Source organism: Octodon degus, unplaced genomic scaffold (genome assembly GCF_000260255.1).
Source record: "Octodon degus isolate 3935 unplaced genomic scaffold, OctDeg1.0 scaffold00013, whole genome shotgun sequence".
Classification (NCBI taxonomy): domain Eukaryota; kingdom Metazoa; phylum Chordata; class Mammalia; order Rodentia; family Octodontidae; genus Octodon; species Octodon degus.
The window spans coordinates 19,404,566-19,414,926 of NW_004524589.1; the positions used below are offsets into that span (position 1 = coordinate 19,404,566).

Consider the following 10,361-nt stretch of genomic DNA (forward strand, 5'->3'; position numbering starts at 1 on the left):
ATGCAGACAGTCCTCCAAGCCATAATTCAAATCATCTGCAGTCCAACAGTCAATGTAGTCCTTTTATTCAATAGAAACTTCTCCAGCCTGGTCTTTTACAGGCAGGCTTTTTTCAGTATTTGCTCTTCTGAGCTCTGACCAGAATCTCTTATACAGAACAGCCAAAAGCTCTTCCACCTCTCTGCTAGTAGGTGACCTCTCTAAATGTTTTTATATCTTTTTCCATAAGCCATTCCCAAAAGCTCATAATCCACATTGTCAGGTATAGTCACAGCAATGACCCCACTCCTCATACCAAATTCTATCTCAGCTACATTATACTCACTGCTGGGACAAAATACCCAACACCCAAAATGAAGGAATGAAAGGCTTATTTAGACCACAGTTTCTGGAGATTTTAGTCCATACTTCACTGGCTCCAAGGCAAATGGCAGCAGTTTATGGCAGCAGAAAACAATGAAAACGGCAGCTGTGGCATCTATCAAGCCTCTCTCTCTTTCTTCTTCACTGACAGTGAAGATGGGAGCTCTGAATATGGTGGTCCACAGGGGACAGTGGCACACATACTGCTGAAGAGTCCATGGAGATTGAATCTCATGACCCAAATTCCAAGGGCCCAGCCCAGATCTGTTTTCCTGGCAGGGGCTCCCTACTACATGAAGGGGAGGAGCTGGTCCTGGATGAGGAGGCTTTTGTGCTGTACCACCATTTGCAGCCTGTAGCCCCTGTCTTAGCTTTGGTGTAGTCTGAGATCATGTGGGCGACAACAAGACAGAGCTTCCTCTTACACTTTACCTGTGTGTGGAGACCCAAGTGGACAGTGCCCAGAACAACAAACTGATGCTGCTTCAGATGCATAATTTATACTGCACCAAGTTGCCACCTTCAGTGGGCAGTGATGAAGAGGAGAAGGAAGATGAAGAGGACAAAGAAGAGTGAAAGCTGCAGCTGGAGCTAGCCATGGCACCCCACTATCATGGCAACACCCAGGTGTGGGTGTCCTGGCTGAGTAAGGAGGAGCTTGTTGTGGTGTGTGGTTGGAGAAAGGCCAGGTATAAGTGTTCACCCTGCGGGGGCTTCTGCAGGTGGTGGACAACCCCCAGGCTCTGGCAGTCTTCTGCCAGGAGAAGCAGACATGAGTGAAGCCCATCTTCACTTTTGCTGGCCACATGGGGTGGGTTTTGCCCTTGACTGGTCCTCTCAGGTGCCAGGGTGCCTGCTGACAAGTGACTGTCAGAAGAACAGCCATCTCTGGAACCTACAGATGGTGGCTCCTGGCATGTAGACCAGCAGCCATTCATGGGCCACACACACTCCATGAAGAACCTGTAGTGGCCCCCAACCAAGGACATGGTATTCGCCTCCTGCTCAGCTGATGCCACCATTCATATGTGGGACATCTGGGCAGCCCCTGGTAAGGCCTGCATGCTCACCATGGCAACCACCCACCAGGGGGATGCCAATATCATCAGCTGGAGCATGCGAGAGCCCTTTCTGCTCAGTGGTGGGGATAACATGGTCCTCAAGGTGTGGAACCTGCGACAGTTCAAGTCCAGCTCCCCTTGGCCACCTCCAAGAAGCACGTGGACCCTGTGACCTTCATCAACTGGCACTCACAGGACATTTGGGTCTTTATAGCCTCTGGCATAGATAACCAGATCACACAGTGGGACCTGGCGGTGGAGAGGGATCCCAAGGCGGGCGAGGTGCAGACTGACCCAGGGCTTGAGGAGCTGCCCCAGCAGCTGCTATTTGTGCATCAAGGTAAAGCAGACCTAAAGGAGCTACACTGGCACCCTCAGTGCCTGGGTATCCTGGTTAGCACTGCCCTGTCAGGCTTCACTGTCTTCCACACCATTAGCATCTGAGGCAGCCTTGCACCATGAAAGCGACATTGGAGCTGGTCCCCAGAAAAAGGTACTGTCTTAGTTACTCTTCTTTCATTGCTGGGACAAATACTCAACACCCAAAATGAAGGAAGGAAAGGTTTATTTAGCTCACAGTTATTGAGGTTTCAGTCCATACTCAGTTGGCTCCAAGGCAGAGTGGCACAAGGCAGAGAACAACCTTTCATGGTGGGAGGCAAAGAGCAAGAGAAGAAGAGAGGAGTAACAGCAGCTAACTTCTCTTCTCACCTGCATTGAAATGCAAATCACCTTCCCCAGTGCAGGTGCAATATCCACACCCACAGTAATCAATCACAAACTCCAGAAGCCACCCTATGACTGCATGAGGCTTTGGGGAGACACCTAGACACAAACCATAACAGGTACATTTGGGCCTATTGACCAGACTCCCAAAAGAGGGGGCTCCCACGGATTCTGTGGGCTTTTGTTCTCCCAATGGACTTGGTTTGACCAATTGCCCTATGCAGTCATTCACATCAAAGACCTCCACCTGGCAGAGGGCTCTGCTAGCCATGTATGTATAGTCTGAGTAATAGATTTTTGTCACCTTTGCTTCCTGCTAACTTCAACCTATGTCCTGATTCTGATCTCGACTGCTGCCTTCTCCAGGGACTCAGGGGCTTTGCCCTGGCCAGAGGACATTTCTCGTGGGGGGGGTTCCTCCTGCCACTGAAGCTTGGCCAAGATTTCCCCATGCTTTCCTGGTGCAGAAGCCAGGGCTCCCCCAATGGCAATAATGGACCAGACCAAGAAAAATAAAAAACCAGAGCTCCTATGAGAAAGTGACTGCTGTGAAGATCCAAGCCACTCCAAAATGGCACAGCTGTGTCAACCAAGCTACTCCAAGGAGTGGCACCAGATCTTTTCTTAACCCCTTTATATATCCTTTTTGTGCTGAGTCACTCTGGGCAGGCCTTCTCCCAGTCCTAGGGCAGGCCCTCCCTACCCTGTAGGGAGGAGTGCCCGTGGCCCAGGTTATAAACCTGGTCAGGTGATCTAGCCTAATTGACACAATATATTGACCACTACAGAGTCCTTTGTCAAAGATAAATTGTCTGAGTTTGTAGTTGTGTCTGCATCTTTCTAATCTGCTCAATAATCATCAGGTTTTTTTCTGCCAATATCATGCTGATTTTATTACAGTAGCTTTGTTGTATCATATCAAATCAGGGATTGTGATGTCTCCTATCTTTCCTTTGTTTTTTTCCATAATTTTATTGAGAGACATATAGCAATGAGACAATTTCAAATCAAATTGGTATGACAGTTTCAATAATTAACACAATGCATATCTCTTCTTAGTGGTTATTTGCTGTACAAGATGCAGACATGATATCCTATTTACAAACACCATTAGAACAAATCCCTCTATTCATTAAGAGAATATAGCTATATATCTATCCTAACTATTTTGAATACACAGATACAAAGTAAACATTCATCTGTATCCCATTTTTTGTTTAGTTCCATCATTTGAATACTATAGGTGTGTTAACTCAGCAAAATATTCTAAAAGAGTCCAGTAGTCCACAATAGTATTGGGTCTTCCACTTGACTGGCAATGTCAGAAATTGTTGACCTGAGTCCCCTACAGTTCAACATAACAGCATGGCTTTACTTCTTATACTTCCTTTTTATATTTTTCTGCTGGATGGTTAAGACCAAGATAAAGCAAGACCTATGCAACAAGAGCTGTAGCTTTTGGGTCGGATAAGGTCAGTGAAATCTCCTCAGAATTCATCCTGAGATTCTGTAACTCAGATTGTAGAACCTTTGTCAGTGTCAGCCATATGGATGAATCACGGCCATTGCTTGGCCAATGTGCTCTCTGTCAAAGCCTGAGAGAATGTTTTCCTCCATGTGACTCTCCTTAGGCACACTCTACATCATTGATCACTTTCCTCTTTGGCCCCATAATCTCCTTGATCAGATAATTTGGGACACTACTGAATTATAGGACGTTACAGTACAAGTTCTCATATGTCCCTAGTCTTAATTGACCTTGGAAGGCTAGGGCCAAAATGTTGGCTTTCTTTGTGGCCCTCCATTTTCTCTAATTTTGGTCTGCAAACTTAGGTTGTTAATCCTACAGAAGAGAAGTTTATTGTTATTACCATACAACCTAGGCTGTTAAGCTTAACCTCTCTATCTGTCTGAATATCAAACATCTGAGGCATAACATGGAACACGTATTTTTCATCAAGTATTGATATGTTGAACTTAAAGTCCCTACAGAATATGATGAAAAATTTTTTTAAATTAAAATATATTTTTAAAATAGGCATAAAGAATTATATAATTCTTATGTTTACACATGAGTCCAGAAATCTAACCATGTGCAACCTTGTAGCAGGACATTCCTCTTCCTGTCACCTATCTTTCCTTTGTTGCCTAGGATTACTTTTCCTATTCTAGGTTTCCTCTGAATCCAGATGAATTTTAGGAATGTTTTCTCTAGATCTGTGACATATACTAAAGGTATTTTCATCAGAATTGCACTGAATCTGTATAACAGTTTTGGGAGGATGGCCATTTTCACAGCATTGATTCTTCCTATTCAGAAACAAAAGTATCTTTCTATTCTCTGAAACCCTTTTCTACCTCTTTTAAAAAAATCCTTAATTTATTTATTTGGTACAGAGTCTCACTATGTAGCTCTGACTCATAGTGATCCTCCTATTTAAGCTTCCCCAGCACTGGGATTACAGGCATGCACCACCACACCTGGTTTCAGTGGCCTGCATGGAATGTGGCACTGAGAATTGAACCCAGAACCTTTTGCTTGCCAAGCAGGCACTTAGACCACTGAGCTATCTCTCCAGCCATCTACCTGTAGCTTTCACTATATCTATGGTTTACTTCCTTTGTTAGATTGATTCATAAGTATTTCATTTTTTTGGATGTTATTGTGAGAGGAGTGTTTTCCCTAATTTCTCTTTCATTGTGTTAGTTGTTTGTGTACAGAAATGCTATCAATTTTTGAGTGTTGACTTTGTATCCAGCTATGCTATTGAATTTGGTTATTAAATATTTTAGTGGAGTTTTTGTGGTCTTCTATGTAGTGTATCATGTTATCTGCAAATAATTATAATTTTACATCTTCCTTTCCAATCATTCCTTTTATCTCTCTCTCTTACCTAATTGCTCTGGCAAATGTTTCCAGAACTATATCAAATAGAAGTGGTGAGAGTGGATCCTGACATTTTTTGATTAAGACAGTTTTTAATCAATGCTCATATCCTCTGCTTACATTGTCTTAATACTGACTATCTTCTGTCTTTTCTGTGATAATATGCATCTCACCACTCTTGTTTATCTGTAAGATTGCTTTCACAGAGTCGTGTCAATCCTCCATCTTCCTTCCTCTGGCCCTTATAAACATTATCTTTGCTGTACAGTGGCTACTTTGAATTAACTTTGAATTAAAATTAACTCTTAATCTTTACCTTCACCCATTGAGTTCTGTTTTCTTTTATAATGAACCACAGGAACTGCCAAAGTTTTTCAAGTATTGTGAACAACAGGGATGGACATGCTTTCCTTCTCAGATTGAATGCCCAAACTAGCTTGGGTAACAAGTTTTGAAACTTCTAAAAATCTCTGGAGGGGCCAGGGAGATGGCTCAGTGGAATAAGCACTCCCCTGGAAAGCGCAAGGGCCTGGGTTCAAGCCCCTGTTCTGAAAAAAAAATCTCTGGAAATATAGTGGTTACCTAGGCTTTTCACCTTTTTCATTTTCCTCAATATAGGTGGCATGATGCATTGCAGAAATCCATAGCCCAGCAACCATCTAGTGGAAGAACAGATGTCATTCACCTGCTTAAAGTAGATATCAGCAATGTCTATGATTTGAAAGTGAGCCTTTCTATGATTATCAGAAAAACCCTTCCCTATCTTACATAGTGGTGAGTAAAATATTTTTTTTAATTTTATTTTATTGAGAAGCAAATAGCAATGAGACCATTTCAAAACTGATTAATAGGACATTTTCAATAATTAATACATTGTACATTGTTATCTTCTTAGTGGTTATCCATAAGACAAGACACAGACAGGATAACCTTTCCAAGCAGTATTAGTACAAATATTTATTCTCATTGATTTAAGCAAAATTAGGCGTATATCTATCCTACCTATTCTATATATACAGATACAAAATGGTCATCCTTTCTATCTCCTTTTTCTGTTTAGTCCTGTCAGAGATGGGTATTCCATTGTCATAGGTGTTTGAATTCAGCAAAACAATCCAACACAGTCCAGCAGTGCCCAATATTAGTAGGTTAATCTGCAGAAGTTCTTGATTTGAGCCTTTCACAGCTCAACATAATAATATTGCTATACTTTATATACAACATTTTTATACTTTTCTGTTGGATGGTAAAGACAAAGATAAAGCAAAACCTGCATAACAAGAAATGTAACTTTTGTATCTGATGAGGTCAGTCAAATTCCCTCAGGATTTACCTTGAAACCCTGTGCCACAGTTTGCAGATCCTTTGTCAGTGTCAGCCATGTGGATTAGTCATGGCCATTGCTTGACCAATTTGCTCTCTGTAAAAGCCTGAGAGAATGTTTCCTCTCCATGTGACTCTCCTAAGGCACACTCTACATCATCAATCACATTGCTCTGTGGCCCCGTAATCTCCATGATCAGAAAATTTGGGGCACAACTGAGTTACATGATACTACAGTATAGTTTCTCTTATGTCCTGAGTATTCACTGACTGGGCTAGGGTCAAAATGTTGGCTGTCCTTGCAGCCCTTCTATTTCTCTAAGTTTTGGCCTGCAAATTTAGGATATTAACTCTCTAGAAGAGAAGCTTATTATTACCCTACAACACATGCAGTTGGGTTTAACTTCATGATCTGTCTGAATATCAAACATCTTGGGCATAACATGGAACAGGTATTCTCAATAAAGTATTAATATGTTAAACTTTAAGTCCCTACAGAATATGGAGATAAAAATTTTAAAAATGAAAAATATTTAAAGAATATGAATAAAAAATTATATATTTTTGCACAGAGGTTTAGAAATCTAACCATGTACAGCATTGTAGCAGGAGAGTCCTGTGACCTTTTTTTTCTCTTCTGTCATTTTTTCATTTACTACCCATTAAAAAAAAACAAACAAGCATTTACTTAAGAGACAGTATGGTAATAATTGGTATGTCATGACAAGAAGTACATATTTAGCAGACAAGAATGAAAGGCATTCCAAGTGTGACCCTATACGTTGCTATTTTCAGTGTAGTTGCTTGGTTCGCAGGTATCAGTTTGTATAATTAGTGAGGGTGAGAATCCTATCAAATTAACTGCTAGTTTCAAAAACCTGCTAATGTTTCTCAGAATCATTGCCTTACCCATCTTGTCCATATGAATGTATGGCTTTGACCCTATCATGTTTCCCAACTCTTCTCCTTGCCCTCTCCTCACTATCCAATACTCAAGTGCTCGCTTTCTTTTTATTTGTGTTATACCTTTCTATTTGTATTTTTCCTTTGAGTTCTTAAACTAGGGAGACTACAATATTTGCCCCCATGTGGGTCTGGTTTATTTCACTTATGACTATATCTTCAAGTGGTATTCACTTCAATATAAATGCTTCAAGTTTATCATTCTTTGTAGCTGAGTGCTACTCCATTGTACAAAAATACCACATCTTTTCCAACCATTCCTCATGTGATGGGCATCTTGGTTGTTTCCAAGATTTGGCTATCATAAATAGTGATGCTATAAACATAGATACACATATATCACTATGATATGATGTTTTCAGTTCCTTCGGGAAAATTCCCAGTAGGGGAATAGCAGGATTGAAAGGGATTTCCAGTCCTCGTTTTCTAAGGAGTCTCCAAAAGGATTTCAATAATGGTTGCATCAGTCTACATTCCCAACAGCAGTGGAGAAGGGTTCCCTTTTCCCCACAGCCTATCCAACATTTGTTGTTGGGTGATTCCTTATGATAGTCATTCTTTATGGGGTGAGATGGTATGTCAGTGCCGTTTAATTTTTGTTTCACGGATGGCTAGTGATGTGGAGCATTTTTTCATATATTTATTTGCTTCTTTAATCTCATCCACAGAATTGTGTGCTCATTTTGTATGCCCATTTCTGGATTGAGTCTTTAAATTTAGGGTCCCAAATGTTTTTAGTTCTTTATAAATTCTAGAGAGCAGACCTTTGTCTGAGTACTTATTTGTCTGATTTTTTCAAATTTGTGGGTTGTCTTTTCACTTTTTTGGCAATGTCTTTTGACATGCAAAAAGTTCTCAATAAGAGGAGGTCCCAGTTGTAATTCTTTCAAGTACTACCCATGCAATTTGAGTTTTGTTCATGAACTCTTTGCCTTCAAGACTTCCTCCTGCTTTCTCTTCAAGGAGATTTAGTGTTTCTGTTTAGATCTTTAATCCATTTTGACTTTATCTTAGTGCATGGTGAAAGATCTGGGTCAAGTTTTAGTTTTCGGCATGTAGAGAGCTGGTTTTTCCAGCACCTTTTGTTAAAGAGGCTATCTTTCTTCCAGTAAGTGTGTTTGGTCCCTTTGTCAAAGATCAGATGGCTTAGTGTTTTCATAGAGACCTCTGCATTTTATAATCTATTTCACTGATCCTCAGGTCTATTTTGTTGCCAAATATCGTGGTGAATTTACCACAGTAGCTTTGTAGTATAATTTGAAATCAGATATTCTAATGCCTCCTGCCTTGTCTTTGTTGTCATGATTTCCCTTGTTATTCTAGGTCTTTTATGGTTCCAAATAAATTTGAGGAACAATTTTTCTAGGTCTTGGAGGTATGGTAGTGATAATTTTATAGGGATTGCATTAAATCTGTACAACAATTTTTGGAGTATGATATTTTGACGATGTTGGTTCTTCCTATCCAGGAGCAGGGAACATCTTTCCATTTTCTGAAATCCTCTACAATCTCTTTTTCCAGAGTTCTGTAATTTTCTTTGAAAAGTTCTTGGACTCCCTAAGTTAGATTAATTCCAAGGTATTTCATTTTCCTCAGTGCTATTGTAAAAGGTATTGTTTCTCTAATTTCCCTCTTAGTGTATTTGTTATCTGTGTAGAGGAATGATATTGACTATTGGGTATTGAGTTTTTATCCTGATATGCTACTGAATTTATATATGAATTCTAGTAGCTTCTTTGTGGAGTTTTTTGGATCTTCCAAGTAAAGTATCATGTCATCTGCAAATAATGATAATTTAATTTCCTCTTGACCTATTCTTTTTCTTTTTATTTCTCCCTCTAGTCTAATGGCTTTAGCTAATGATTCCACAACTATATTGAATAGGAAGGTTGACAGAGTACATCTTTGTCTTGTACCAGATCTGAGAGTAAAAAATTTCACTTTTTCTCCATTAAGAATTATATTAGCCATTGGGATGTCATAGATGACATTTATCAAATTGAAATAGAGGCGTTCTGTTCCAGTTTTCTGTAGGACTTTGAACATGAATGAGTGTTGGACTTGGTCAAAAGCCTTTTCTGCATCAATGGAGATGATCATGTGGTTTTTAGTTTTCACTCTATTGATATAGTCTATTACATTGATAGATTTTTGAATATTGAACCATCCTTGCATCCCTGGGATGAATTCTATCTGGTTATGGTTTATGCTCTTCTTGATGATTTGCTATATTCTATTTGCTAGGATTTTATTGAGTATTTTGGCATCTATGTTCATGAGGGAGATCGACCTGTAGTTCTCTTTCTTAGTTGCATCTTTCCCTTATTTTGGTATCAGTATAACACTTGCCTCCAGGAATGATTTTGGGAGAATTGCTCCCTTTTCAATTTCATGGAAGAGTTTGAGGAGTATAGGGACTACAACTTCTGTAAATTTCTGTAGAATTCAATTGTGAATCTATCCCTACCTCAACTTTTCTTTGTTGGTATGTGTTTAATCATATCTCATATTTCATTAGCTGTGATTGGGCTATTGATAGTGGTTATATCTTGTTGATTCAGTTGTGGTAATTTTTACCTTTCTAGGAATCTGTCCATTTCTTCTGTGTCTTCTATTCTGTGAGAGTAAAGATCCTCAAAGTAGCTATTGATAATCTTCTGAATTTCCACTGAGTCTGTGGTAATTACATCCTTTTCATTCCTTATTGCTTGTATTTGAATTTTTTCTTTCCTCTTTTTGATGAGGTTAGCTAGGGGCTTATTGATTTTATTTAATCTTTCAAAGAACGAGCTTTTTGCTTTTTTAATTCTTTGAATTATTTTCTTCCTCTCAATTGAATTAATTTCTGCTCTAATCTTTATTATTTTCTTCCGGTCTTTGGGCTCTCAGTTTGGTTTGCTCTTTCTTTTCTAGTTGTTGAAGGTGTAGCATTAGGGTATTTATTTGTTCCCGTTCTGTTTTCCTAATGTGTGAGTTCACAGCTATGAATTTCCCTCTGAGAACTGCTTTCATCGTATCCCATAAATTCCGATAAGTTG

At 39.7% G+C, this 10,361-nt stretch overlaps 1 pseudogene; it reads left to right on the top strand.

Annotated features, from left to right (window-relative positions):
• The first annotated feature begins 580 nt into the window (after positions 1-580).
• LOC101585257 lies at positions 581-1,868 on the top strand (annotated as a pseudogene).
• The last annotated feature ends 8,493 nt before the right edge of the window (positions 1,869-10,361 follow it).